The sequence below is a fragment of the Castor canadensis genome, chromosome 16, assembly GCF_047511655.1.
Source record: "Castor canadensis chromosome 16, mCasCan1.hap1v2, whole genome shotgun sequence".
Taxonomy (NCBI): Eukaryota; Metazoa; Chordata; class Mammalia; order Rodentia; family Castoridae; genus Castor; species Castor canadensis.
This window is the reverse complement of record NC_133401.1, coordinates 82,703,225-82,729,020: the sequence shown is the minus strand read 5'-3', so window position 1 is coordinate 82,729,020 and position 25,796 is coordinate 82,703,225. Positions and strand designations below refer to the sequence as shown.

At 37.4% G+C, this 25,796-nt stretch overlaps 1 protein-coding gene across 16 annotated transcripts in view; it reads right to left on the bottom strand.

Annotated features, from left to right (window-relative positions):
- Positions 1-25,796, bottom strand: part of Tenm2 (teneurin transmembrane protein 2) — a 1,177,215-nt gene that overhangs the window by 782,477 nt on the left and 368,942 nt on the right. The gene's annotated exons all lie outside the window — the stretch shown is intronic.

Below are 25,796 nucleotides of genomic sequence, written 5' to 3'. Positions count from 1 at the left end.
TTCAGGTTCCTCTCAAGGAGATTACTTTAGCACATTACGTGATAACATATCCTATGGAATGACTGTACATATGTTGGTATTTTAAAAAATTGTATATAACTATATAGTAGATTTGGGGAGAAAATACACAGAAAGCATACCATCCTAAAGCACTATTTCTTGAGTGATACCTGGCCCAAAAGTAAGTACTTTAGCACATCTCTGAAACACTCAATAAGCTTGCTATTATTAACTAAAGACTGCATTTCAAGTACATTATGGCATCTCTTGAAGTAATAGCAACAGAAATGCGCCTACTTAATGGAATCGATCTTTCATAAAGGCTGCAGTAAAGAATTATCAGAAGTCACTTATCGAACTTTATTTCTCAATGATAATAAAAAGTAGCATGTCAGGAATAAAAATGTCATTTGTCACCTGAAACTCTGGCACCAAGAAATGTTACCAAGTAGTAAGGGCATTCCCAAAGCAATACAGTGAAAGAAAGGATGAGCCATCCTCTAAGGCTTCTTGCTGAAAAACCCCAAATTCATTCAATACCCAGAGGCAAAACCAATGTAAGCCGCACGTGTGCAGAGCTCCACATATTAGGGGAAGAGCAATATCTGTGCCAATGCTTTTGCTAAGCAAGAGCCTTAAAACTCCTAGTTCCAGGCTGTCCCATACTTCAGAAGTCGAAATGATTCAAGAGATAAGACTTTGGCTGAGGCCTATTTGTTTTCTCTGCTGAGTTGTTCTAGTTTGTCTCCAATATATTTGGTTTTCATGGTGAATTTGCTAGATTTGATGTCTTCAAGTATAATACAACATTCACAATAGGCCCCAAATGAACAAGGACCAACAAGAGTGTTAGGCATTTCCAGAAGGAGAAGGAGGGTTTGGTAAAGTGTGACTCACTGGATCCATTTCTGAGTACTGATGTGACCAGAATGTAAATACTGACAGCTCTTTTTACTCTTAGCCCCTCAATATTAAATTGAGGTCATTTTCTTCTCTAGGAAGAAGGACTGAAGGCTGAAAAAGGGGCCTGTGGGCCAATGACACCCCACTTGTGCTTTTGTTTGCTCTCCAAGAGATTCTCTTTCATTAAAGTATTAAGATACTTTCTAGCTTAAATAGATACATTCACATATATGTATACATATATATCAATCGTGTGTGTGTATACACACGCAGACACATGCATGCATATAGTCTCTGGCTTGTGATTTGACTTACAATTTTTCAACTCTACAATAGTTGAATAGTGGAAGCAATGGGCAGTCAGTGGAAACTATACTTCACTGGTTCTTTTTCTGGGCTAGCCTGATTTGCTGCAACACTCTCCTGTGATGCTAGACTGGTGGTGAGCTACAGGTCCCGTCAGTCAAGCCACCAAGAGGGTAACATCTGATATTCCACCATGTACTGCATTGCTAAGCTCCCCATCCATCTTCAATAGCCTAGATGGACTGCCTTTCTCACTTATGACACACTCCACTTAGGACATAACCCCATGTCAGGGCCAGGAGCACCTTTACTGATTCCTGTCTTTCATTAAAGAATGAGAAGATCTGGAGAAATTCTGTGCTGATTTCAGGGTAGCAATAGCCAGACAAAGCACAGGTTTCTCCTTTAACTGCTGCATGTGTTCCAGTCTTCCACAGTGCCCACCACCTTGCAGAGTCATTGCACATCTGTGACTACTGCATACCCTGTCATTTATGTCTACATTCTCTATCCAGTGCCTATAAGTTTTTGAGTTTGAAATCACTGTTCTCAAGGTCCCTCTATTTCCACAAACCTTAATAATAATCCAGCATAATGACAACGATCCTGGGGAAAAAAAATGAACTCAAATGTCCCAGAAGCAAGGACAAAGCAGGCAGTGTATTTCAAATGCATATAGAGTTAACCTGTTCTCATTCCTTTTGTTTTCCTATTTGCATTCAGTGTTTTCTCAAATGAATTGCTGGTGTGTGTTTTCCTTGAATGTTTAATTAATATTGTAAACAAACACCTTATTTTTTTATTAAATTATTAATCAAGAATTACATTTACCCTGGCATCTGGAAACCCAGCATTCTGTCCACTACCGAATGTCTATGGGGATCAGTGGTCAGGCAATTAAACTCGTTCTACCATGACATGTACAAACCGAAATAAAGACCTAAAGTGACCAGGTACTTGCACACATGCAGAAACAAATCATTCCCCAGGGGAACAATGGGATGCAGAAAATGCAATAAAGAACCAGCCAGAAGTATGTAGTCTCCAGTGTTGCTTCAGTACTTACTATCTGCACGATTGTACATGAGACATTCCTCTTGGATGACAGTTTCCTCATCACGAAGATGCTTTTTTTTTTTTGTTCAGAGTTTTGGGAGGAAAAGATTGTGCTCATTATAATTGAAGACATTTCATGACCTATAAATCAGGGAATAATATTGATGGTAATTGTCTTAAAAATCCAACTAATAAAGCAAGGCTGGTGGTTTCCTGCTGATACTAATTCACATTTTATATTTCAAGGATTTGACCAGGCCCTGAAATATTCAATCTATTTTACTTCGGCATATGCAACTAAGCATGCAATTGCAAAAATAATTGAGCTCTTTAAGTCCATCGATAATACTTAATTCTATGAATATGCATGTGGTGAATAATGCAATTTCCACAGGGTGCCTGATGTCAAACTGAAAGACAGAGAAGCTGATTTTGATTTGGAAACTAGAGCAAACCCATCATTAAACATCTTGGATGAGAACTGACAAGGTGAATTACTACAATCTCTAGGCAAACTTTACACATAAGTTTAATTAAACAAGAGTCTATTCCTCTTTTGCAAGCTCATTTAGAAACATTTATTTAGCTGTAGCTTTTCTCTTGAAAGATTTGGTTAGCCACTGTCTTAGATTCAATTACTTCAGAAACTTTTGACAAATTCTCTCACTTCTCCATGGGTTCTATTTATATTCCATGTATTCTTCTCTGGTTGAAATGAAAGCCACAGAGTTTTAATAGCACATGAGAAATGACTCTTCAGGTCCAAAGATGCAAAAAAGGCTTAGTTTGGGGATCTGTGAAATCCTGAATTACCTGGTGAGTCAATTATATCATTTTTGCCTCAACAAATAAGACTATAAAATGGGAAGACTTGAGCCAGTCCCCCTTTGGGGATGGTTGCTGGCATGAATTTGGTTGTTTTACATTATACTTTCTCTAACACAAAGGTTTGTGGGATTAACTTCCTGGGATTAGAGGGTGAGCCTGGGTTAGGAAGCGATGAACAGAGAAGTTCTCATGGGACTTTGCTGAATCTTTTGCAGAGCACACTGTCAATACATGGAATCTTTCACTTGCTTGGTTTAAAATAGAGTGTAATACCCTACCATTTCACAGATTTCTTTTACATGTGAAATAGAAGAGCCCCAGGTCAAGGCTCATACGATATGACTACCTATTTAAGACATTAAAAATTGTTCGGCCATTATGTCATTTAATCCTTATATCAAGTCAAAGGGGCTACAGGATGCTCAATTTATATACAGAAAGGAACAAGGGACCACAAAGATATGTATTGTGACTACAGTCCCACAGCCAATCAGCAGTAGAACCAGGGCTTGCTCACATGTGTAGATGACTCAAAGCATGTGTTCTTTGTACTGTACCATTTAGAAATTACACATGAAGCCAAGGATGAACAACCATAGGAAGAGCCAAAAGGGAGGCAACCCAAGTGTCCATCAACTGATAAATGGATAATGAAATGTAGACTACCCATACAATGGGAAATTATTGGTTAATATAAGGGAATGAAGTACCAATCCAACCTATAACATGGATGAACTTTGAGAAAATTATGCTAAATAAAAAAGGCTAATCACAAAAGACCACATACTGCATGACTCCATCTAAATGAAATGTCCAGAATAGGCAAAGCCGGAGAGACAAATGAGAATGATGGTTTCTGTGTAGGGGCAAGAGGCTGTTGGGGAAATGACTGTGATGTGATTCTAAGCTTCATATGGAGTGATAAAAATGTTCTAAAATTGATTGTGCTGATAGTTGCACAACCCTGAGTATAATAGAGACCACTGACTTGTATGCTTGAAAAGGGTAAATTGTATATAGTAGACTTCCTTAACTTACACTTGGATTTATAACACATGACTTTGACAAAGCATGGTCAAAAAAAAAAATAAAAAAATTTTTTAATCAAAAATGTTTTAATCAAAAGAATGTTGATTTTTAATCAAAAGAAATTTCAAAAACAAAATTTTTAACTTCCCATATGCATTATGAAACTCGGTGGATGTGAAGCTCTCAGTCAGTCCCTCATTTTTGTTGGTTGTGCTGAAATCATTGTGCGATCTGCTGAAGGTTTCCCTGCCCTTCATTTTGTGAAAAGCTGCTTCCCTAAGAGCAAGGTGAAAGTGCATGTGGTTAACTGTGGTCAAGTGACAGTGTGAGGTCAGTTGGAAGGCAGCATGTCTTTAGTGGAAGCTAGATGGCATGATGGGAAAAATGAGTCAAGGATCAGCAGAACAGCCTGGAGATCTGTGCATCCCAAGCATTTGTGGTTTTTTTCTCCATTGCTGTCTCCTTACAGTCACACACATAGGAGACCAATGGTCTATGCAAACCATATCTCAGTCATGCTGTCACAAATACTAAAGTCACAGGAACGAGTTCATAGAGCATCAGCAATCCTTGAGGGGCATTAAGAAGTGAATGGAGATAAAAACACTCCCAGAAAGGGTCATTGTGAGTTTCCAATTCTGCCTTCACTGGAGAATATGGTAAAAAAAAAAAACACTGAGTTTCATGGAAGAACAATTGTGATAACTTTCAGTGCTGTTGCTTGTGGTCTTGCTGACAAAAGGCTCTTTCTCGAAGGAACTACACATGTGGTTTATCATTTCCACCAGCTCGAAGACACCTTGAGTGTGACCTAAGTGATAGTCAATCACAATATTTGCCTTCTGGAGTCTACTGTAATAATAGGATCTTCTGATCTTACGTGATGGGGAAGAACATTCAGTCATTTTTATAACCCCGTATCAGCATCATTCATTCTTTTTCAGGGAAATGAGTTAGGAACGTCTTCAATATCCTAGACCTTGCGTTACTCCCCACTACAATGTCTTCCCTTGCTCCTTTCTCTTCTACTGATCTCAAGTTTAATGACTTTCTTTTGGCCTAGAAACGGGAGAGGCAAACTAGTACATCTTGAGAGTTAAACTGATTTAAAATTTAGGTGTCATTTTCTTCATAAATGCTAAGTAAAGGATGGAAAGAGTTTACAATTCTCCACAAAACCATTATTTTTAACCAGAGGGAAACTGTTGGCAAGGACCTTGTATTTCCTGTGTTTTAAAATATGAAGCTATTCTTATGCATACCAGTCATAAGAAAATTACATTTTGAAAAGACACCAGTAATACTGGACCATAAAAACTTGGGCCAGGATGGAAGGAGGTTAGTATTTTGTCTGTGCTAATTTCAAAGTCATCACCAACTTTCTATGTTATCCCCTGGTGCAAGTTTGTACATCTTTATAATGCCTTCAGAATAATTTATCACATAGTAAAGATTTTTAAAAAATCATTATCCTTTTGATCTAAAAATCCTTATACTTCAACTTTAATAAGCTCTTTCTGAAGAAGTTGCCATGTGTACTTTAGTCCTCAGAGAAATCAACAGAACATTCAAGCAAGGTTTTAGGGTCTTCCAATCCCATTTAAAAATTTTCCTATAGGTTTTTCTGTTGTTGTTGTCCTCATGTCTATCTACCATGATACATACTTTTGGGTACAAGATGGAAATGTTGTGACAAGACCTAAAGTTGTAGAAATATGAGGAAGGATATCCAGACGTATTACCTAACGCCTTCAAGTTAGTTTAATATTTAAAAATACTTCTTGCCAATGGCAAATATATTTGCATAGCATAAGTAAGCTATGAACAACACTGATTTATGTTTTTGTCTTCAGGCTACTTCAAACTGTTCTTAATTTACTATCAAAATTCAAGGGTGGTAAACTTTTCAGCCTGGCTTGACATCTCAAAGAAGCATCTTTAAGAATACAGTTACAGTCGGGTGCAGGTGGCTCATGCCTGTAATCCTAGTTACTTGAGAGGCAGAGATCAGGAGGATCAAGGTTTGAGGTCAGCCTGGGCAAACAGTTCCAAGACCCTATTTCGAAAATACCCAACATGACAAAGGGCCGGCAGAGTAGTTCAAGTGGTAGAGCGCCTGCCTAGCAAGCCTGAGGCCTTGAGTTCAAACCCCAGTATTCCCTCCCCCCACAAAAAATATGCTCACAAATGGCCCAGATGTAATAGCATTATCCTGTTGATCTCAAGGGTGTTTTAAGGCAATTTTTTAGTAACCCAAATTAAAAAACATCACACACACACAGACACACACACACACACAATTTCTAAGATGATAAATCTTCTTTGAGGAAAGAAACTAGAACCATAACCAAATCCATTCTCCCCTGTTCCTTGTAAAGGGTTTACCTCAAATCCACCCAAAGCTGTACAATTTGGAGCTTTTAGGCCTTACTATGAATTAGCTTTAAGAACATGTTCTTTTTATAAGGCTCTCGGAGGACTACAGTGAGTCCCAAATGAACTCAAATGATCATACCATACCGCGTCATTTCGTCATCTGAGCATGGACACCCAAGGGTGGATTAGGCAAGAAGGTTGCAAGTCTCAGAGTTTGGATATTGCTGTCTCCAAAGAAGGCTGTTTAGACCTGGTTAAGCTGCAGAACACTTTTTGTTTTAAAATCCCTTCCACTAGGAGAACAAAGGGCATTAAATACAGCTATTTACCAAGTGTTTATTATAAGCTAGGAACTGTGGTATGCCTTTGGCTTATCCTGACACCCATTCTGTGTGATCTTAGGAGCTGGAGGAAGATGCAAGAGTGTGGGATGGGAGACAGGAATGTGCTTATACATCAGGCATGTCACTTCTCCCTTAACTCTCACAATGTGTGTCTCAAAGCATTAAACACACTCACACTTGACCTATGCTTGCGTTAGTTTCTGCATGTTACTGTGGCATTAAATCTGTACACACGATTCCTGTTTAGGGTTATATCCCCCAAACAATGCATGCTGTACTTGGAAACCGTTTAAGAGACTTTTCCGGGATGATTGTTTGAGTCTGTGATTATAGTTTTATATATTAGATGGGGATAGAAGAGCAGAAAGATGTAGTATGACATTGTACGCTCACTCACATAATCCCCACAGCAACCTGCCAGGATGGGTATTTATACTCTCGTTTTTCCTTTTTACTGGTAACAGAAAAGAATCTCAGAAAGTTTAGGAAACTAGCTAGCTACCCAGCTTTTAAGTCGAAGAGATGGGATTCAAATCCAGGTCTATCTGAATCCAAAACCTAAGCTCTAACTGCTTCTCTTATTGTACAAAATGGTATTGCCGATCTTGTCTCATTTTACAGGGATTATTAAAAAGCTGTTGGACTATACGACATGTTTTATTAAAGAATCAAAAGAAAGGAGGGAGAAGCCATTAACTACATATTTTCTGGGATGGTGAGGTGAAAGGCAGTGGAAGCAGAATATACCCTCTAGCATTCGTTCCTCTTGCACCTTAAATTCTCCTCTACCTAGGGAAGTGACAGACCAGCTCCAGGTACAACTGAAAAGAATCAACGTTAACAAACTACCACAAAGACTAATTTTGTCAGGGCGTTTTATTCCGTTTCTCAAAATGTAGGATGTCAGTGTTCTGATAGGAAAAATTCACTCCCACACCTAAACCTAAAAAATCAAGCTTTTCTTGGACTGAAAAACACTTGTTAATTAGCTTTGAATGGACCAAGGTAAAAAACTTGGGGCAACTTCCAAGTAACTATATTAAAACAAGGTAATGATATTTTTATTAAAATTCAGTGTTAAAGGTTGCAAGTCTGCATTTTCTAAATGCTTTACCATTTTTCAGAATATTTCCCATTCTATCCTTGTGAAAGGCTAAAGACTCACAGTTTTATACTAATCCTCAAATACTATAAAATTATAAGTATTTGTCAACCATTCTTAGCAAACAATTCCTGGAATCCTAATTTAAGGAATTCCAAGTGTCAGCTTCTCTGTAGAAATACCCTTGCTGTGGATCAAGGTCCCCTTGGACAGAACATGTTAAAATTGTCACTTTAGCATAGCTCCTTAAAATTGGAAATTTCTGAATGGGCACAGAGTTAGAGCTGTGAGGCTGGGTACAGAAAATGCTCTTTGCTTTATTTTATTTACACTTTCCTCTCCGTTCGGCATTTTAACCCAGCATCTGCAATTCCAGTGCTCCTTCAGATGGTACCTCTCCTCATTCTTCATTGTAGTTAAAATTTTGCAGTCTATGGCATAGTTGACCTTCTTCTTCTTAACTGTCCCATTTCCAGGAAAAGGATAATTTTCTCTCAGCACCTTTTTCCCTGTCTTTTCTCAGCCTCAGCTTACCTTAGATGGCCTCCTACCAAGCAGCGTTTCTAGGATATTGTCCTGGCCCCATCATCCTCCATTCCTCTGCCTGACCTCTCCCTTTTTGACTTAGACCCAATTACAATTTATGGAAGATAATTTTCATGTGTTTTTTCCCAGTTTTATGCTCTGTCCATTAAAGAATTTTCAGGTGCCTATTTTACACCTTTATGCTGACGCCCAAGAAAATTTATACTCAATATTGCACCAAATCAAACTTTCTGTTTCCTGCAAGACTTTTTCCTATTCCTTAACTCTATGATGTTAAGAACGTAGTGGTCCCACTTGTGCTCCCGAGACACACCCTATAACTCTCCCTCCCTTATATACCCAGCTCTGTGCACTCAGGTCATTACTAACCCCACTGAGTTACCTCTGGAATCCGCCTTACTGATTTCCTTCTTGTTACCTCATCATACCAGTGGAACCACTATCAACTCAGTCTTCTACTTCCTTTTTGTGGTTCAAGTACTCTTCATACTAATATAGATTCCTAATATAAATTTAATCAGGACATTCATTTGTTAATGACCTTTAGTGGCTCTCACTTGCTGATATGGTGAAGTCAAAATTCTTTGCCATACAGTTAGTTCTAAATTTTCCAAAAGCAGGAGTAGGGTGAGCTTGCCAGTATCCCCATTGTTTTTCCAGTCTCCTTCCCACTTATCAGCCCCTCTCTTATGGGATTGTTCTTCATTATCCAACCCTACCAGCATGTACACATCTCTGTATTGACATGTTGTTATAACCCCAGCTGATTCTCCTTTTCTTTCTCCTGCAACAACCTTCCTTTAGCTCAAAACCCAACCCAAATATTAACTGCTTTGTGCAACCCTTAATGTAGAAGGTGGTCTGTACTAGGTGTAGTTATTATACCAAGCTCATTTCAAACATTCTACTCTTCACTACAAATCCACAAACAGGTAGTTTCATTTTACCAATGGAGAATCTCAGGCTGAGAGTGAAAAAGTAATTTTCTATATCCCAAAAGCCAGGAAGTGACAGCACTGAGTCCTAATGCCCATATTCTCACTCCATATGCTTCTGCTAATTTATTGTGCTGCTCTGTCTCCTGTTACCACATAGGTCTCTCTTCTTGCTAGCATGGGAGTGACTGGAAGGCAGGGATTATATAAAATTTTTCTTTGTATTTCCAGTTCTCAGCATGTAGTAGATATTCAATAAATGTTTGATGACGTGTGTTCTGAATAAGGGGTCCTGCGGCGTTCTCCCAGAGTCACCAGCGTCCTGCACTGCAGACCGCAACGGGCTTCGTGCATATTTTGATTCCAATTGCTCACTCTGCTTATCCTGAATCATTATTGGCTTTGATCCCTTCTACAGATCCTTTTATCATAAACTCTGGATGGTTGCATTTCTATATTTACTGGATTAGACTTCTTAATTAATATTTAACTCCCTTTCCTTGAAGAACAAAATGAAAGCAAAAATGAAATCACCTTCTAGGATTCCTTTTTGATATATAAGGCAGACCTCCCGCTTGTGACAGGTTCCCAGAAAGAGAGGACAGCCACTCTAAGTGAAAATGACCTAATCCCCATCGCCTTTGCCGTCAGAGCAATGCAAGAGCAGGTATTTACATTTTCTGCCCAAAGACCTGATGGTCAAGGGTTACAAAGGAGGCATAGAAACCATGCTTAGTCACTTGCCTGTGATAAATCTGTAAGCTTTACAAGCAGTCTAAGTTGACTAAATATGGCAACAAAGGAAATTCTTTTAAAACAGTAATATAAAAAAAAAAATCAGTGCTATGCATAGAGTGCTTACGACATACCTGGCACTTTGGGAAGAGCTTGAAATGGCTCATCTGCCGTACCAGTCACAAAAAGACTAAGGGAGGATTACAATTATGGTTTCCATTTTATAGATGAAGAAAGGAGGATTTTGAGAGCTTAGTGGTACCTTGACAAGGTCGTGAAACTGAAAAATGACAAAGCTAAGACTCAAAAAGTTGCATATCTGCTTCTAAAATCCTACATTTAATCTGCATGCCACCTAGTTAGTCACAGAGCTAGGGCCAGGACCTAAGTCTCTACTATTTTTCTACAAAGCCCCCATCCTCTTCCATTTAGGTGTCATATCATCAGAGGGCATTGAGTGAATACACTTTTTGAATTTTCTTTATCGGAACAATTTGGAAGTCAAAAGAAGGACACAGTCATGGTTTAGCAGTTTTTCTAAGGGAGATAATGAAATCTTGGATATTTTTAAAGTTTTAAAGACCACTTAATGGATTCTAGAGAAAATGTTCCTGAGTCATGTTTTGGAGTCTGCTTTTTCCTTGATTCAAGTTCACAGAAGCAAACAAAGACATGTGAGATCAAATTGTCATTCTGGTATCTTCTAAGTACAGATACCATAACTTAGCCTACCTTTAGTGGGAAAAAAAAAACTATCTTGTACCTTTTTATACCAATATATCTTTTTTAAAAGAAGGTATGAGAAAATCTTGCTATTGTTCCTTGTACCTCCTTCTCATTGCTTTGTTGGTTTCCCATCAATAGTAAATCTCTTAAAAATGAGAAGGGTTAATTTTATAATGTCATGGGCATATATGCTTTCAATGCTAAGTTTGCAACAAAATCTGTCTCTCATGGATTACATATTTTGCCTTATACCATGGATTATAAAGTTCTTGAAGCACTGGTACTTTCTTTTACTAGTTACTTTTCAGGCTTATAATATGCTGTGATTTGAATATGCCTCCTAAACTTCATATGTTGAAAATGTAATTCCCAAAGCAACAGTACTGAGAGGTGATACCTAACAAGAGGTGCTTAAGTCTTAATTAATGTCATTGTTATGAGAATGACCATGCTGTCACCCCACTGGGGTTCATCTTGTTCTTGTATGTGTGCTTTTTGCCCTTCTGCCTTCTGCCATGGGATGATACAGCAAGGGGACTTTTGTCCAATGTAAGTCCCTCAATCTTGGACTTCCCTGGCTCTACAACTGTAGGAAATAAGGCTCTTTTCTTTCTAAATTACCCATTCTTTGGTTCTGTTATAGAAGATAAAACAGATTAAAACATATATGTTTTATGATTATAAACCTCGTTATATCAAGTGAACAAGGACCTAAGTCTTCTAATAAGTGTGATTTTACTGAGTATTTTCTAATCTTTCATCTTTTTTTTTGAGTTTGACTTTTAATTCTCCTGCCTTCTCTCTTGTTCTCCCCACCTCCCTTCCACAGTTCTGTGACTCATTCTGACAAGCAATGTGCTAGTGTATAGAAATAATCATGAATGGGATGTGATCCCTATTTTCAGAACTTCTTATAGTGTATTAGAAAAGGTTTCTTCATTTTCTCCCCATTTCTGAAGGCTACTCTGCCCTTCGTGCTGAAGGACTGTAGAGCATCACATGCTGGTTACTGCAAATGAGGAAAGAGGCTGGAAGATACTTCCCTAGGAACAGTGGTGACACTGTGTACTGGGATTAAACCACAGCTTTTCTTGTCCTTCTAACTGCATCATCAGGGTTTAAGAGAGGCTCCAGGGTTCTAGCCCTCCTTGTCTGTTAACATCCTTCTTGTCCCATAACATCCAAAAATTCATGGTCTGTCTTTAATCCTTATTGTGTCTATTATTCCTCCATATGTCAATCACTGAAAAAACATCTCAATCATTTTCCCACATGCTCATTTATTGGCCCTGTTTCAGGGAAATTACTTTCCTCAGAGTATTCTCAAGCTGTAGTGGGTTTTCCTCCCTGGTCCCGTGCCACTGGGACTGAGAATTGAAGAGGTACATCCTGCTCCTTGTCACTGGTATACCAGGCCTCCCCACTGTCCTACAGATGTCCTCAGCTTTGCATCTCCTGCCGTCATATTAGATTACATATTAACTCTCATTCTTGTTGTCTTCCACTCACACCCCCATTGCAGTCACACTGTCATTCTTTGCTAAATAATTTCAACTTCTGACTCGCTTCTCTCTCTCTCTCTCTCTCAATTCATGGACTTCTGCTGTGATCCTTCCAAAACCCTGCCTTTCATTTCTTTGAGCTGATTTTGCACTGGTTTTTATCGTCCGTTCACCCATAGTAATTCATACCTTATCATCATACCTTGACATGGTTGATGACACAATCTTTCCTCCATCTCAGTGGTACACAATGCTTTCCTTCCTAGCTTCTCTCTTTCCCATTGGCACCTTGAATAAAATGATGTTCTCATTTGCATCCTTACTTGGCTTAATTTTCACTATAATCATCATATCTCTACTACCTATGGAATTTGATACTTGTTTGGCAAAAACACAGCCATGGTTAAATCAAGCTATACTTATTTTACACTTGCAATTGTTAGAGACTATGAATCCAAACACACACACACCTGATCATGAAAAACAGCATCCTCCCTCTCCTCCAGATCCTCACATTTCTTTCTTTAAATCTCTAACACCTTCTTATCCTCCATACTTTCTCTCAGCTGATGACCATACTTCTCCCTTCACTGAGAAAGCTGAAGCAATCAGTAGTGAAACACCATAGGCTTGTACCTACTCAGCTGCTGTAATCTGCCCTCTCCCTTTATCATAGATGAACTTCCTATGATGCTGTACCCATGAAATGCATCCCATTCCCTTGACTATCATCAATGGATCCTTCCTTTTCCATTAGATTATTCTTCCCACACACAAATATACAATTCTTACAAAAACATTCTCCTAATGCCCCTTCCTGAATTTGCAGCAAAACTCATAAAGTTATCTTTATTTGTGTCGTCAAGTCTTATTTCACTCTTAGTTAGTCTGACCACACTAAGGCTTTTAGCACTTTTCCCTTCATAATTTATTTCACTGGAGTTTCAGTTGATGGAACTTACACTTGAATTGGAGGGAAATTCATACTTCCAGGTTCTCCGGCTAGAGCCACTGTTCTTAAAATTGTAGTAAGAATAGAAAACATGAGCGCTACACTGAACAAATAGTTTTGGTACAGTACAGTATTGTTAACTATAAGCACAGTGTTGTATATTATATCTCTAGAACTAAATCATTTGGTATAAGAAAAACTACCCATTGAACAACAATTCCCTGATTTTCCTTTCTCCCTGTTCTGAAAAGACCATTCTATTTTCTAGTTCTATGAATGCTCAGATACCTTCTGTAAGTGTACCCATAGAGTATATGATGTCCTTCTGAGCCTGCCCTTCATTTCACTTGGTAGAATGTTCTCAAGTTCATCCATACTGCAGAATATGGAAGGAGTCCCTTCTTTATGGCTGGTTAACTCCTATTACATGGCTATACCATACCTTAGTACTCACCAGTTGACAGGCATTTAGGGTGATTCCACATCTCCCACAGCTGTTGCAAATAGCACTGCAGTAAACATGGGAGGGAACCTATCTTTTTGACTTTTATTCTGTTAAACAGATTCCCAGAAATGGGATTGCTGGATTTTATGGTAGTTCTTCAAATATTTTGAGGAAACTCCATACTGTTCTGCACAGTGTTTTCATAATTTTCAAATCCACCAACATTATATAAGAGCTCAAATTTCTCCTTGTTCTAACCAGTACTTATCTTTTTTGTTTGTATTTTCTGTTGACAATGGCCATCCTAACAGATGTATGAAATGAAACTCCACTGTGGCTTTAATTTTCATTTTCTTATTATTGCAAATGTTGAACATCTTTTCATGTACTCTTTTGGAAGTATTTGTATATCATCTTTGGAGGGATTGAAAGTTTTTCCTCCAAGATCAAGAACAAAGAAAAGATAACCACTTGGACCATTTCTATTTAACATATGGTTGGAAGTCCTACTAAAGAAATTAGGCAAGAAAAAGGAAAGAAAAAGCATCCAAAACAGAGAAGAAGATACAAAACTATCTCTACAGATGACATGATCTTATATATAAAAACCCTATGGACTGTACAAATTCTCTTAGATTTGATAAACAAGTTCAGTAAGGATGCAGGATACAAAAGGTCAGTCATATTTGTACCTACTAGTAATGAACTATCTGAAAGGAAATTGAGAAAATAATCCCATTTGCCACAGCTCCAAAATATACTTAGGACAAACTTAAGGAGGCACAAGACTTCTACACTGAAAGTCACAAAACTTTGATGAACGAGGTGAAAGGAGTTATAAATAAATGGAAAGACACCTATTTTGTGGATTGGAAGACAATAATGTAAAAAATGTCTTTAGTGCCTAAAACAACCTTCAGATTCAATTCAATTCTTAGAAAAATCCCAAGGATACCTCTTGCAGAAATGGAAAAAAATAATCTTTAAATTCATATTGAATCACCCTGGATAACCATAGCTGTCTGGAGAAAGAGGAGCAAAGCTGATGACATCTTACTTCTTGATTTAAAGATATGTTATACAGCTATACTAATCAAAACAACACTATAGTAATCAATAGCTATAGGAATCAATACAACACTTAGACCAATGAAACAGAGTAGAGAGCTTAGAAATAAATCCACATATAATCTTCAACAAGGGTGTAAAAGATACACCAGTGGGAAAGGGTAGTCTCTTCAACAAAGGGCATTAGAAAAAATAGACCCATGTACACACAGTAAAATGAAGGTGGACCCTTATTTTACACCATCACAAAAATCAACTCAAAATGCATTCAAGACTTAAATGTGAGACCTGAAACTATAAAACTCCTAAAAGAAAACATATGGCAAAAAATTGATGATACTGGCACTGATAGCGATGTCTTGTATATGACACCAAAGTCACCATTAACAAAGACAAAAACAGACAAGTGAAATTCCACCAAATTAAAGAAGCTACACAGCATAGGAGACAATCAACAGAGCCAAAGAAACCTGTAGAAACAATCACATGCCATGCATTTGATGAGGGCTAAATGCATAAAGAACATAAAATACATAAGAAACTATTGCAACTCAACCACAAAAATACAATTCAACCATAAAAATTGTACAAAGTACTTGACAGTCATCTTTGAGGTCTCTTTTTCACACACCCCAGGATGATGCGTCTAGAAACACTATTCCCTTACCTTCAAAGTAAATTGATAATCTGAGCACTTCTCACCCCCTCCACTAGTCCTCCTCACTGTTACCTCTTGTCCTGGATACTTCAGTGGCTCCTTTGCGCCGCACTTTCTTGTTCGCACCCTATTCTCAACACAATAGAAAGAGTGATCTTTTAACATGGAAAGTCAGTCCATGCCCCTCTTACACTAAAACTCTGCCTCTTTCCCTCAGAACCAACACCACAGTTGTAAATAGTCTTTGACATGACATCCCACATGGCCTGAATTTACCTTTACCTCTGTCCTCTTTCCAACTATTCTTCTCAATCTCCATTTTATAAATTTTTATTAGCATATATTAATTGTACAAAGGGGTTTCTTTGTGATATTTCCATATATGCATATCATGTGTTTTGATCATGGTTACCCCTTTATTACTCTTTCTTTTCCTCACTTTTTTATAGTTTTAATGGGTTTCATTATTTTGCATACAAGTTACTTTGCTCATATTAACCTCCTCCCTGTCACTCTCTTCTTTCCTTCTCCCCTTTCCTACCACCTTCCCCCACATCAGCTCACTTTTATACTCATGTCATTTTTTTCTCTGTTATTTAGTCTAGATTATGCATATGAGAGAAAATGTAATCATTTTCTTTCTGAGACTGGCTTATGTTACAATATGATAACATTCCAGTTCTATCCATTTTCCAACATATGATATAATTTCATGCATTATAGCTGAATAATACCCTACTGAATATAAACATTTTCTTTATCCATTCATGTTCATTCTGTAGCAACTTATGACTTCCTTGAATACACCAAGAATATTTCTGCATTTATGACCTTAATCCTGGGTCATCCATCTGCCTGGAATGCCATACCCCTGAAATATGCGTAGTCAATTCCTACTCCTACCTAATTTCCTGGCCCTCCCACACCATGTTCTCCTGCTGAACTCACATAGCCATATTTTCCTGATGACTTTGCTCTCTATATTCCTATTTTCCATACCATTTATCTCTAACTACATAGTATTCTCCTTTCCCTCTCCCTCTTTCCCTCTCTCTTTATCTTCCCCCTCTTTGTCTCTGTCTCTCTTTCTATCATTATCATTCTTTTTTTTTTTTTGCAGAAGTCAGAAAAATTTTATTTGTAGAGAATTTAGTTGGTGAAAAGAGAAGAGAAAGACTGCATATTGGAGAATGCAGGGGGACCCGGAAACCGGTGATCCCTCATTATCATTCTTAATAGAATTTAAGCTCCAAGAAGACAAAAATCTTTTTCCAGTTTGATATAGTCTAAATGTTATATCTAGTAGATGTTCAATACATATATTCAATGCATGAAATTTTATAGTTAATTGTTGCCACTGACTGTTGGAATTCCTCAGTTGTACTAGTTAAGGCTCCCCAGAGAAATGGGAATAATAGGAGACCGTATAGATTTTTTTTCTCTATCATCTATCTATCTACCTATTTATGTATTTATGTATCTATCATCTATCTATCTATCTATCTATCTATCTATCTATCTATCTATGAAGAGATTTATTATCAGGGGTTGGTTCACAGTGATGAAGGCTACATCCTGTAATCTTCCATCTGCAAGGTGGTGATGCAGGAAAACAGATACTAAAGACCAAAGATCTGAGAGTCAGAGGCCTAATGATAGAGAATGCAGTCCATCTCTGAAAACCTGAGCACCAGGAGCATGGAAGGCAGGAGAAAGTTGATGTCCTAGCTCACGGTCAGCATTAATTCAACTTTCTGCACTGTTTGGTTCAATTCAAGTCTTCAGAGGAGGGGATGATGCCTACTGTGTTAAGGAGGACCACCCATTTCATTTGGTCCAGCTTTAATGCTAATCCCTTCCATTTCTGGAAGTCACAGACATACCCATAAATGACATTTAACCAGCCATGTGCACATCCTGTGGTCCAGTGAATCTGGTCAACGAAATCAACCATCACACCAGTTTACTGTCATATGAGAAAGCTCATCATACTTGTGATCTTGTGTCATTATGTCTTTTAAAATTAATTTCATTCTCTCCTTTTCCTGTAATGGTTAGGTAATCTAGTCCTGTCTCCTTTGAGATAGTGACAAGAGTCCTCTTCTCAACATAAAGGACTGCTCCAAGTTTGCTCCCAGCCTCTCCTTTTCTTCCTCCACCTTCTTCTTTGAGCGAACTCACATAGAGAGCCCTGGTTTCCTGCTGGCTCTCACATTAATGGCTCCAGTCTAAAACTCTACTCTAGGTTCCCATCTTAATAATTACACAACTATCCACATTACCTTTCTACTTGGTTGTCCTAATGTGCAAAATGAATGAGCCCCAATTTCTGAATTCTCCATGTGTTCACCATTTTATTACCTAGGAATCCATCTAATTGTTTAACTTAGGAATTCTTGTTATCTCTTGGTCTTCAGCTGCTACAATCAAGTTTTGTCTACTCCATGTCCAAAACACATCTCAAATTATTCAGTTATCTGCCTTGGTGAAGACTATAGTGATTTCTCCTAAATCCCAGAAGAAATGGATCCGTAAAATGCTGAAGAATTTAAAGTTGTGAGAATTCACATGCAAGTTATAGGAACCACAATAATTACAAAGAGGTTTGGAATCTTAGATGTCTTCCAGGATGGCTGGGAATGTGATGGATAGGTAGGTGTAGGGATAACCAGGCAAACAGAGAAAACAGGTCAGGTGGAGGCAAGGAGGAAGAACTGTTTTCTGGAAAAAATAAGTAGCCTGGTTTGGCTAGAACTGAAAATATATTTAGAGTAGTAGTGGGAACAAGGGCTAAAAACATAAAATTGGACTGTATTGTGGAGAACCTAAAATACCACAGTGGGACAGATTAAGTTGATTTGTATACTTCCTGCCTCCCCAATGTGCCTTGTTCATAACCATAACTGTGTATCAGCAGAAGTGGACGACAACCTGTATTCTCTTAATTGTTCTGTGTTTCACTGGGGTCTTTTTCCATTCAGAATGTACAAAGGGATGCCCCAGAATATAGAGATTTTTTTTCTGCTCTTTTTTTTCTATAGCATCAATTATTAAGCAACACTGTATATTAGCAGAGCTATATGCTTATTATAATAGTAATTGCTTCCACAAGATTATTTTCAGACTATTTCCTTATGTACTGAGATATTTATCTTGCATGCAGAACTACCTATTTTGTAAAAATACCAATAGCAGGGTTACCACTGTGTTTATGATTACTAACCTCATTGAATCAAAGGCACCATAGAAGCAGGAAGTTTTAAGAATATTTAATACATCATTTACTCGATTCTGTCTCCTCAAGGTGCCTCACGATTATCTTAGTACATGCGAATTTCCTTTCATGATACAGTTTGCAATTCTGTCCTTGCTTAGTAATAAATTAACAATATGAAATAAAGTCTTGCATTCATAACAATAGCTGAAATACTCAACATGGAAAAAATACGTACCCTACTCAGAGCTACCTTTTCTTTAGTTAATGCAACCATTTGAAATCTCTCTCTTTCTCTGATGTGTATAGTGTTGCACTCTACAGAAAGTGAGTCACATGCTTCTGCAAGTACAGCCAAGTGATTTTCACACCTGTAAACTGATATTTTAAAGTGTCTGTGTGGATAACAGAGCACAACAGGGCTTATTCAGGGGTCACCCTAGGCACGGTAAAAGGTTAATACAAACTAAAAAATGGTGAAAAGAAACATTGTAACATCTTCTCATATGGAGAAGGGTTACAAAAGAAAAATTCAAAATGCACACAGACAATGAACACATGGAGAGTTTCTCAGCCTCACCTATATTAAAATAAATGAAAATCAGAATTAAAATATTTTCATGTATCACTTGTAAAGCTGTCAATATCAGTTTCCAGTGATTCCTGAGTACAATAAGGGTGCACCTGTGTTTCTCGCACATCAGCACAACAGTAAGTGAACCTGTAGGAAAAGTGATTGAGAATTTCCTCTGTGCGTAACTGTACATGTTCTAACTCTTCTAGGAATTTATCCTAATAAAACAATTAAGGATGCATACAGGAATTTAGTTATAAAGTCTTTATTAATCACATTTCTTTTTACTGCATCTCAAATAAAATATGTTCCATGTCAGATAAAATGAAATGTAAAGGCTTAAAGAAGTATTGTGCACCCCTTAAATCTGCAGAAAATGTATATTGCACTAGAAAATGTTTAGTGTATATCTGCTAGAAAAATTAAGGTCGTCTAAGGGTTTGTAAACATGATAGCAATCTTATAAAAATATTCATACATCTGCCTTTCCTTTTTTATGGTAGTGAGAATTGGACCCAGTATGCTAGGCAGCACTGCTAGTCTTCTGTGTCTTACATAGAAGCCCAGAAACCAAAAAGAAAATATGTATCAAAATACTAAACAAGGCTCATATATTTGGTGTAACGAATAGGTGATTTTTATTCTTCATGCTTTTTATATTTGTATATATTATATACACATAGATATATACATTTTAGATACATTTTGAATAACTATTGATATATATTTTTATACACATGTGTATTTATATATTATATATAAACCTGTAACACAAATAAAAATTGGGTTTTTTTTTTTTAGCATTTGTTAGTTTTAATGTAAAAAACTGGTAGAATTAGTACTGTTCCATTCTGGAAGTCTATATGAGCTGACACTTCTTAAAAAGCAATGAAGAGGACTTGATACAAATAAGGAAGACCAAAAGTCCAAACAATACCATCTTAAAGAGGTATGGAAAGAACAACAAAATAGACTTTAAACATTTAAATGTGCAAAGAAAAAAATATATATATATGACAAAGATGAACTTAATGAAAGAGAGAGTAAATAATAAAGACAAGTAGATATCTTGAAGAAACATAAATAGATCCCTTTCAAGGCTGATTAAAAAACATGAGGGATAAAAATATAAAAGATTAGGGATGAGAAGGAAGACATAACTGTAGTGACAGGAGCAATTAAACAAAATGCATGAAAGTATGACTCACGAAGAAGCAGCAAATTTATGGAAACAGAAAAAAGCTTCAAGATACTGTTATCAACTTGGAATAGTTATAGCTCATATGAATCTACAGCACACTAACTGTTCCTTGAAAAATAATATTATGACTATTTTCCTTGCATAGAACAATATCTGACATTATTTTAGTAATCTTTTGATTAGTAATTGTAAGTACTGGCATCCAGCTGCAATATGTACTGGATGTGGGAGCAGATGAGGTTAGACTGTACTGCGTGATGTGTACCTATTCCTGTTTTCTTTTATTCATCTTGAAATTAGATCCCTTTCAAATTGTAATATCTTAATTACAAATTTTCAGCATTCATAAGCCAGTCAGGATTTAATTTCTCCTTCCCAAATGCCAAGAAGCAAATATACTCAGAATCTAGAGGTTTCTTGAGTCCTCCTACCTGGATAATTGCTTCTCTTCCTGGTATTCTCTTCTTTAATTTTGGAACCTGACTGTCGAGACACCTGGATGCATGTGTGTGAAGTGTTCGCATGTGTTTGAATCAGCTACTGGTAAACCTTAATGGCTCTGATCAAATCCACTTTCATTAGTTCTCCAGTGTCTGCCTGGTCAAACTTTAACTCCTAAGAATGAAACACAGGTTCTTAGTTGTCTGGCTCCTGCACATCTATGCATGTATTTCTACTGCTGTCTAATAAATTCACTATGTTCTGATTAGTCTGACTAGAGTTGAAGATTTCTGGAAGGTAGTGTCTACTGTTTTCCAGAAAAGTCATCACATTCACTCCACTACCCATTCTCCAATCACTCTAACACTGTCCTTTCTCCATTTGTAACGTCCATCGTCATAATTTCTACTCATACAAGACTTAACATAACGTGTGTCTACGACTTAAACAAAACTGCATCTCTGTGAAACAGCCCTTCCCTACCAATCTGGTGACATGCAATGTTTGAATTCTTATTTTTCTACTGAAAGTAGGAATTTCACTATAAATATATATAAGTGCTTGGTTGCTTTAACAAACAACAAAGGAAGTGTTTTTATAGAACCATATAAGATGTGTAAGTGAACCAGGGAAGAAAATAGGAATTGTATCAAAAAGTATTAAGGTGTGATCAACCAGCTGACCATGAACTAAAGAAAGACAACCTAACAGGTTTCCACAAGACAATGGCTAATCCCAAGGGCAAAGGCTGCTTAGACCATCCCCTGGGAGACGAAATGTCTAAAACAAGAATTACAGCACTCTGTCATATACTCCACCAATATAAAGCTTTGCAAACACTTTCAATGTTTACATGTAATGTGTCATATATGTGTGTGCACATACAAAGATATGACATGTTATAAAACACTTTGAAAAACAAACTTTAAAAGATATATATCCTAATCTTTTGCTATATCCTGGTGACTTAGGGTGCTTGCCCCATATTTTGAAGGTTTCACTAATATTAAGAGAGTAGAATAAAATGCTAAAGAAATTAGTTTATTATGGGGTAATCAGACCTTGCTATATTCAGGGTGGGGTACAAGGGTCCTCAAAGAAGATATTGAGGCTGAGAGGGCCAGAAAGACATGGAAGATTATACCTCATATTGCAAAGAAGTAAGACTCCCTACTAGGTCAAATACTATCTCTCTGACACACTCAAAGTGACTTAGGGGTCCCCAGAGGCAAAAGGTCTTGCACAGAACTTGAGAGAAAGTGAGCTCTGACCTGTGTGGATGGAACAACATAACTGGTCAAGTGATTTGAGGTGTTAAGGAGCAAGCTCCTTTGTGTAAGAGACTGAAGACGTGCAAGTCTAAAGAAAGACAGCATGGGTATCTCTTCTTCGTCCACTGAAACTGGACACTAAGATAAATATCTACAGTAGTCATTATAACATTTTACATTACTCTCTGCCTTGAAGTTGGTCAGCTTAAATTTCTTGATGTCTGTCTTTCCCAACAATTTTGTCTTTCCTGATGAAACCTCCCCACGGTGCACATATAGCACAGACACAAACCACAAGAGACACACAAAGAATGACTTTGTACAATGCTGAGCAAGGAACAGCCACACCCTAAATCTTTTTCAGAAATAAAAACGGGATCTTCCACATTAAAGAGCTTCCTTATCAGACACCACTGTTTTTATCAATAATAATTAAAATAAAACAGTTTTGTTCACTTCATTAAATATGCCTATTTAACCAATGTGTGTTACCTTCCAAGTGCCAAGTTTTCATTCATTTCAAAGGTCTTTTTGGACTAGTGGGTATGCGACAGTTTATTTGTCACATAAGATATACTCTAAATAAATAGGTCCTGATGCTCCTCTAGTGCCTAGCTCTCTCAGTGCCAGTTCATGTTCTTTCTTTATGTTTAGCACAAGTGAAATGCTGCTGAGGTGAGAACCAACTCGAGGAGAATATAAGCCTTCCACAAAATTAACTGCTAACCCATTCTTTTTCAAAGCAGGCTGACCCCCAAATTTCAGCTCCATCCCATCAGTAAGCATGCTTAGATGTCAATCTTTCCTTCTTCACAAACAACCCTGTAGTGGGGTACATGGGGCCTACAATGCTAGGAAAACATCCCTTGCCTCGGGAGCATCATTGCTGACTCTTGCTCCCACCTCTGTGTTACCCAACCTCACGCCCTGTCCTCCTCCTTTGAGGTGCTGGGGTCTTTGCTGTACATCGTCCTGTGCCAGCCTTTCATCTTATTGTCCTTCCCATCACTGCACCAGACTCCAGAAACACCTGCTGAACACAATTTATGCTGTCATTTTTTTCCTCTTTAAATGGCTTCCTCCTGAAAAGCTCCTGGGTTTCCTCAATCAGAAGTAGCAGCTCAAGTTTTCAAAGTAGGTTTTCCCCCATCATTTCTTCCAAGTCCTCCAAGTAAGTTCACATGACAACAGCTTTAACTCTGTGCATGAAATCAAAGATTTCCAACCGTAATTTTCCAGTACTTCAGCACAGCTACTTCAGAAGATGGGGTGACATATCACTCCCTTCCCTATCACATATACAGTTATTACATTATTTCCTAATTAAATTGACTTTCATTTGATTTAATTTTACCTGCAGCATTTAAATCTAAGTGTTTTAAAACCATTTTAGAAATTTGGTATAATAATATGAAACTCACTTTGCAGGTGACTCAAAAGAAGTAACATTACCTACAGTTCTGAGAACGTGTTCAGTTAAGATAAACTTTCTTGGTTCTAGCTTTTTTTCCCCTACAATTTTTATTATATCTGACTTGCTTCAAGTTTGTACATCAGTCAAGACCGTTAAGTACATAGAAAGGCTAAGTCAAACCTTCAACTAATGCAGTACTGGGAGGAAACACAGGTAAGCCCCGGGAACGTGGGTTCCACATAGATATGCTACGTTATTGCTTCTGATACAAAGTTGTCCACTGAGAAATCTGGACCAATATTATTGAGTCTTATGTTTCCAGAGAAGCCCCAAATAAAAATTTATGCGTATGAAATGTTCCACTTTTAAAATGTTAGTAAACTAAAAAAAAAAAAAAACAATCAACATTGCACTGACCGAATAAAACAATGAACTACAGTTCATGTGTTCTGCAGTCAACAGCCCTCCCACAAGCAAGCACTTACCCTGTCTGTGACTCCCTCGACATAATTCCAACTGAGTTAGAAAAACAGAGAAAGGAAAGTGCCCTGGGTAGTTCTTACAGCGCACATTAAATAATAGTGAATTAAATCACAAGTGTGTGTATATACACGTGTATGGATGCTGCAGATGGGTAGATATTATGCAGACAGCATGTAAACCTGCAGGTCCTACTCTATTTACAAATCTATTCCTTGAACTTTTCTCCCCCTACTTCCGTGTCCTGGTTTCAGAATGTCTAACTGAAATATCTCATCATGGCTCTTGTGTTCTTCTCAGACCCACTTTACTTTGATATTATTTTCTTCTCAGGTTCATCCTGATTCAGTTGTCTGTGGGAAATTAATACTGTCTTAAATTTAATTCGTTTTATTTATGACCCTAGTACTCGATTCACAGCATGTCTCTCCCATCTTTTATATGAATTCAATTTGATCCTTGACAAACAACAACTAAACAAAAACATGACAATCACAGGCCAAAAAAAAAAGTACAAGTTTTCTGACTGAAGAAGCTTCTAGTTATTTTGCCACTTGCCTCTTTTACTGCCTTTGCCACTCTGCTGCAACTTACTCTGCAGCTTCAAACCAAACGATTATCCACCAAGCCCCACGTCTCCCCGAAGGCCTGGAGATTACACGAGTAGTATCAAGATGCCATTGCTCCAAGTGAGGCTTACTGCTCCTTCTTATTTATTGTAGTTATTGAATGGAGTCATTGCTTGATAGGCCCCTGGGAGCATTAGCAAACATGAAAGAAACCACCAAAGGAAGGAAAGAAATATATAAATAACTGAAGACCATGCTACTGAAGTTTACAATGTGGAAACTGCAGGGCTGAAGTAAGGCCCACAGTCTTAAGTTCTTCCCTGCACCCTGCACTCAACTTTCAAGTAACATAAGCATTGCTTAATTTGCCAATGGCTTACACTTCTACAGTCTCTACAGGTTTGTTTGCCAAATATCAATCATTTCCCTTCTTGCTCAGTATCCTCCATGTGACCATGTACAGTTCCTAAATTTGTCTGTCTCTATTTTTATCAGCCATGTTTTAGGACTGTGACCATCATATAGTTCAGATTCCTATTAATAATTTTAAAAGTGAGGTACCTCTATAGCTCTACCATCTGGAGTTTTTGGAATCCAACCGGTCATGTAAATGAGATCATCCCCTCACTCAGAAATGGGTAAGAATAAGGACCGTAATATCTGCTCCTATCCCTTTACTTTCTCAATCCACTTTCACCCATTCACTCTTTACTTGTGCTGCCTTTAAAAATTTCTAAGTATAAGGAAAAACATAACAACACAATTTGAAATAACTCTTATCAAAATTCCTTGAGAATTTATTCCTTTTTTGTTTAGTATTCTTTTTTTTTTAAGGAATTGTGTCAATATTTTATTTTACTTAGGTTCCATGGAAATTTTTTTTGCCATAAAATTTGACTGGAAAAGAAGTGATCCTGTCTCAATGTCAAAAATATGGTCAACTCTTAAGGGATGCATTTTATAGCTACTTCTTTCACCATCACACTTGTGAATTTTCGTTTCTCTTTAAGACCAAAATTAAGTCTAGATCTGTAGCTAGTAGAAAGCTTTCTGTCTGTTTTAGGCATTCTCTATAATTTTTATAAGTGAGATAGAAGACGACAAAGGAATAGAGTAGAGTA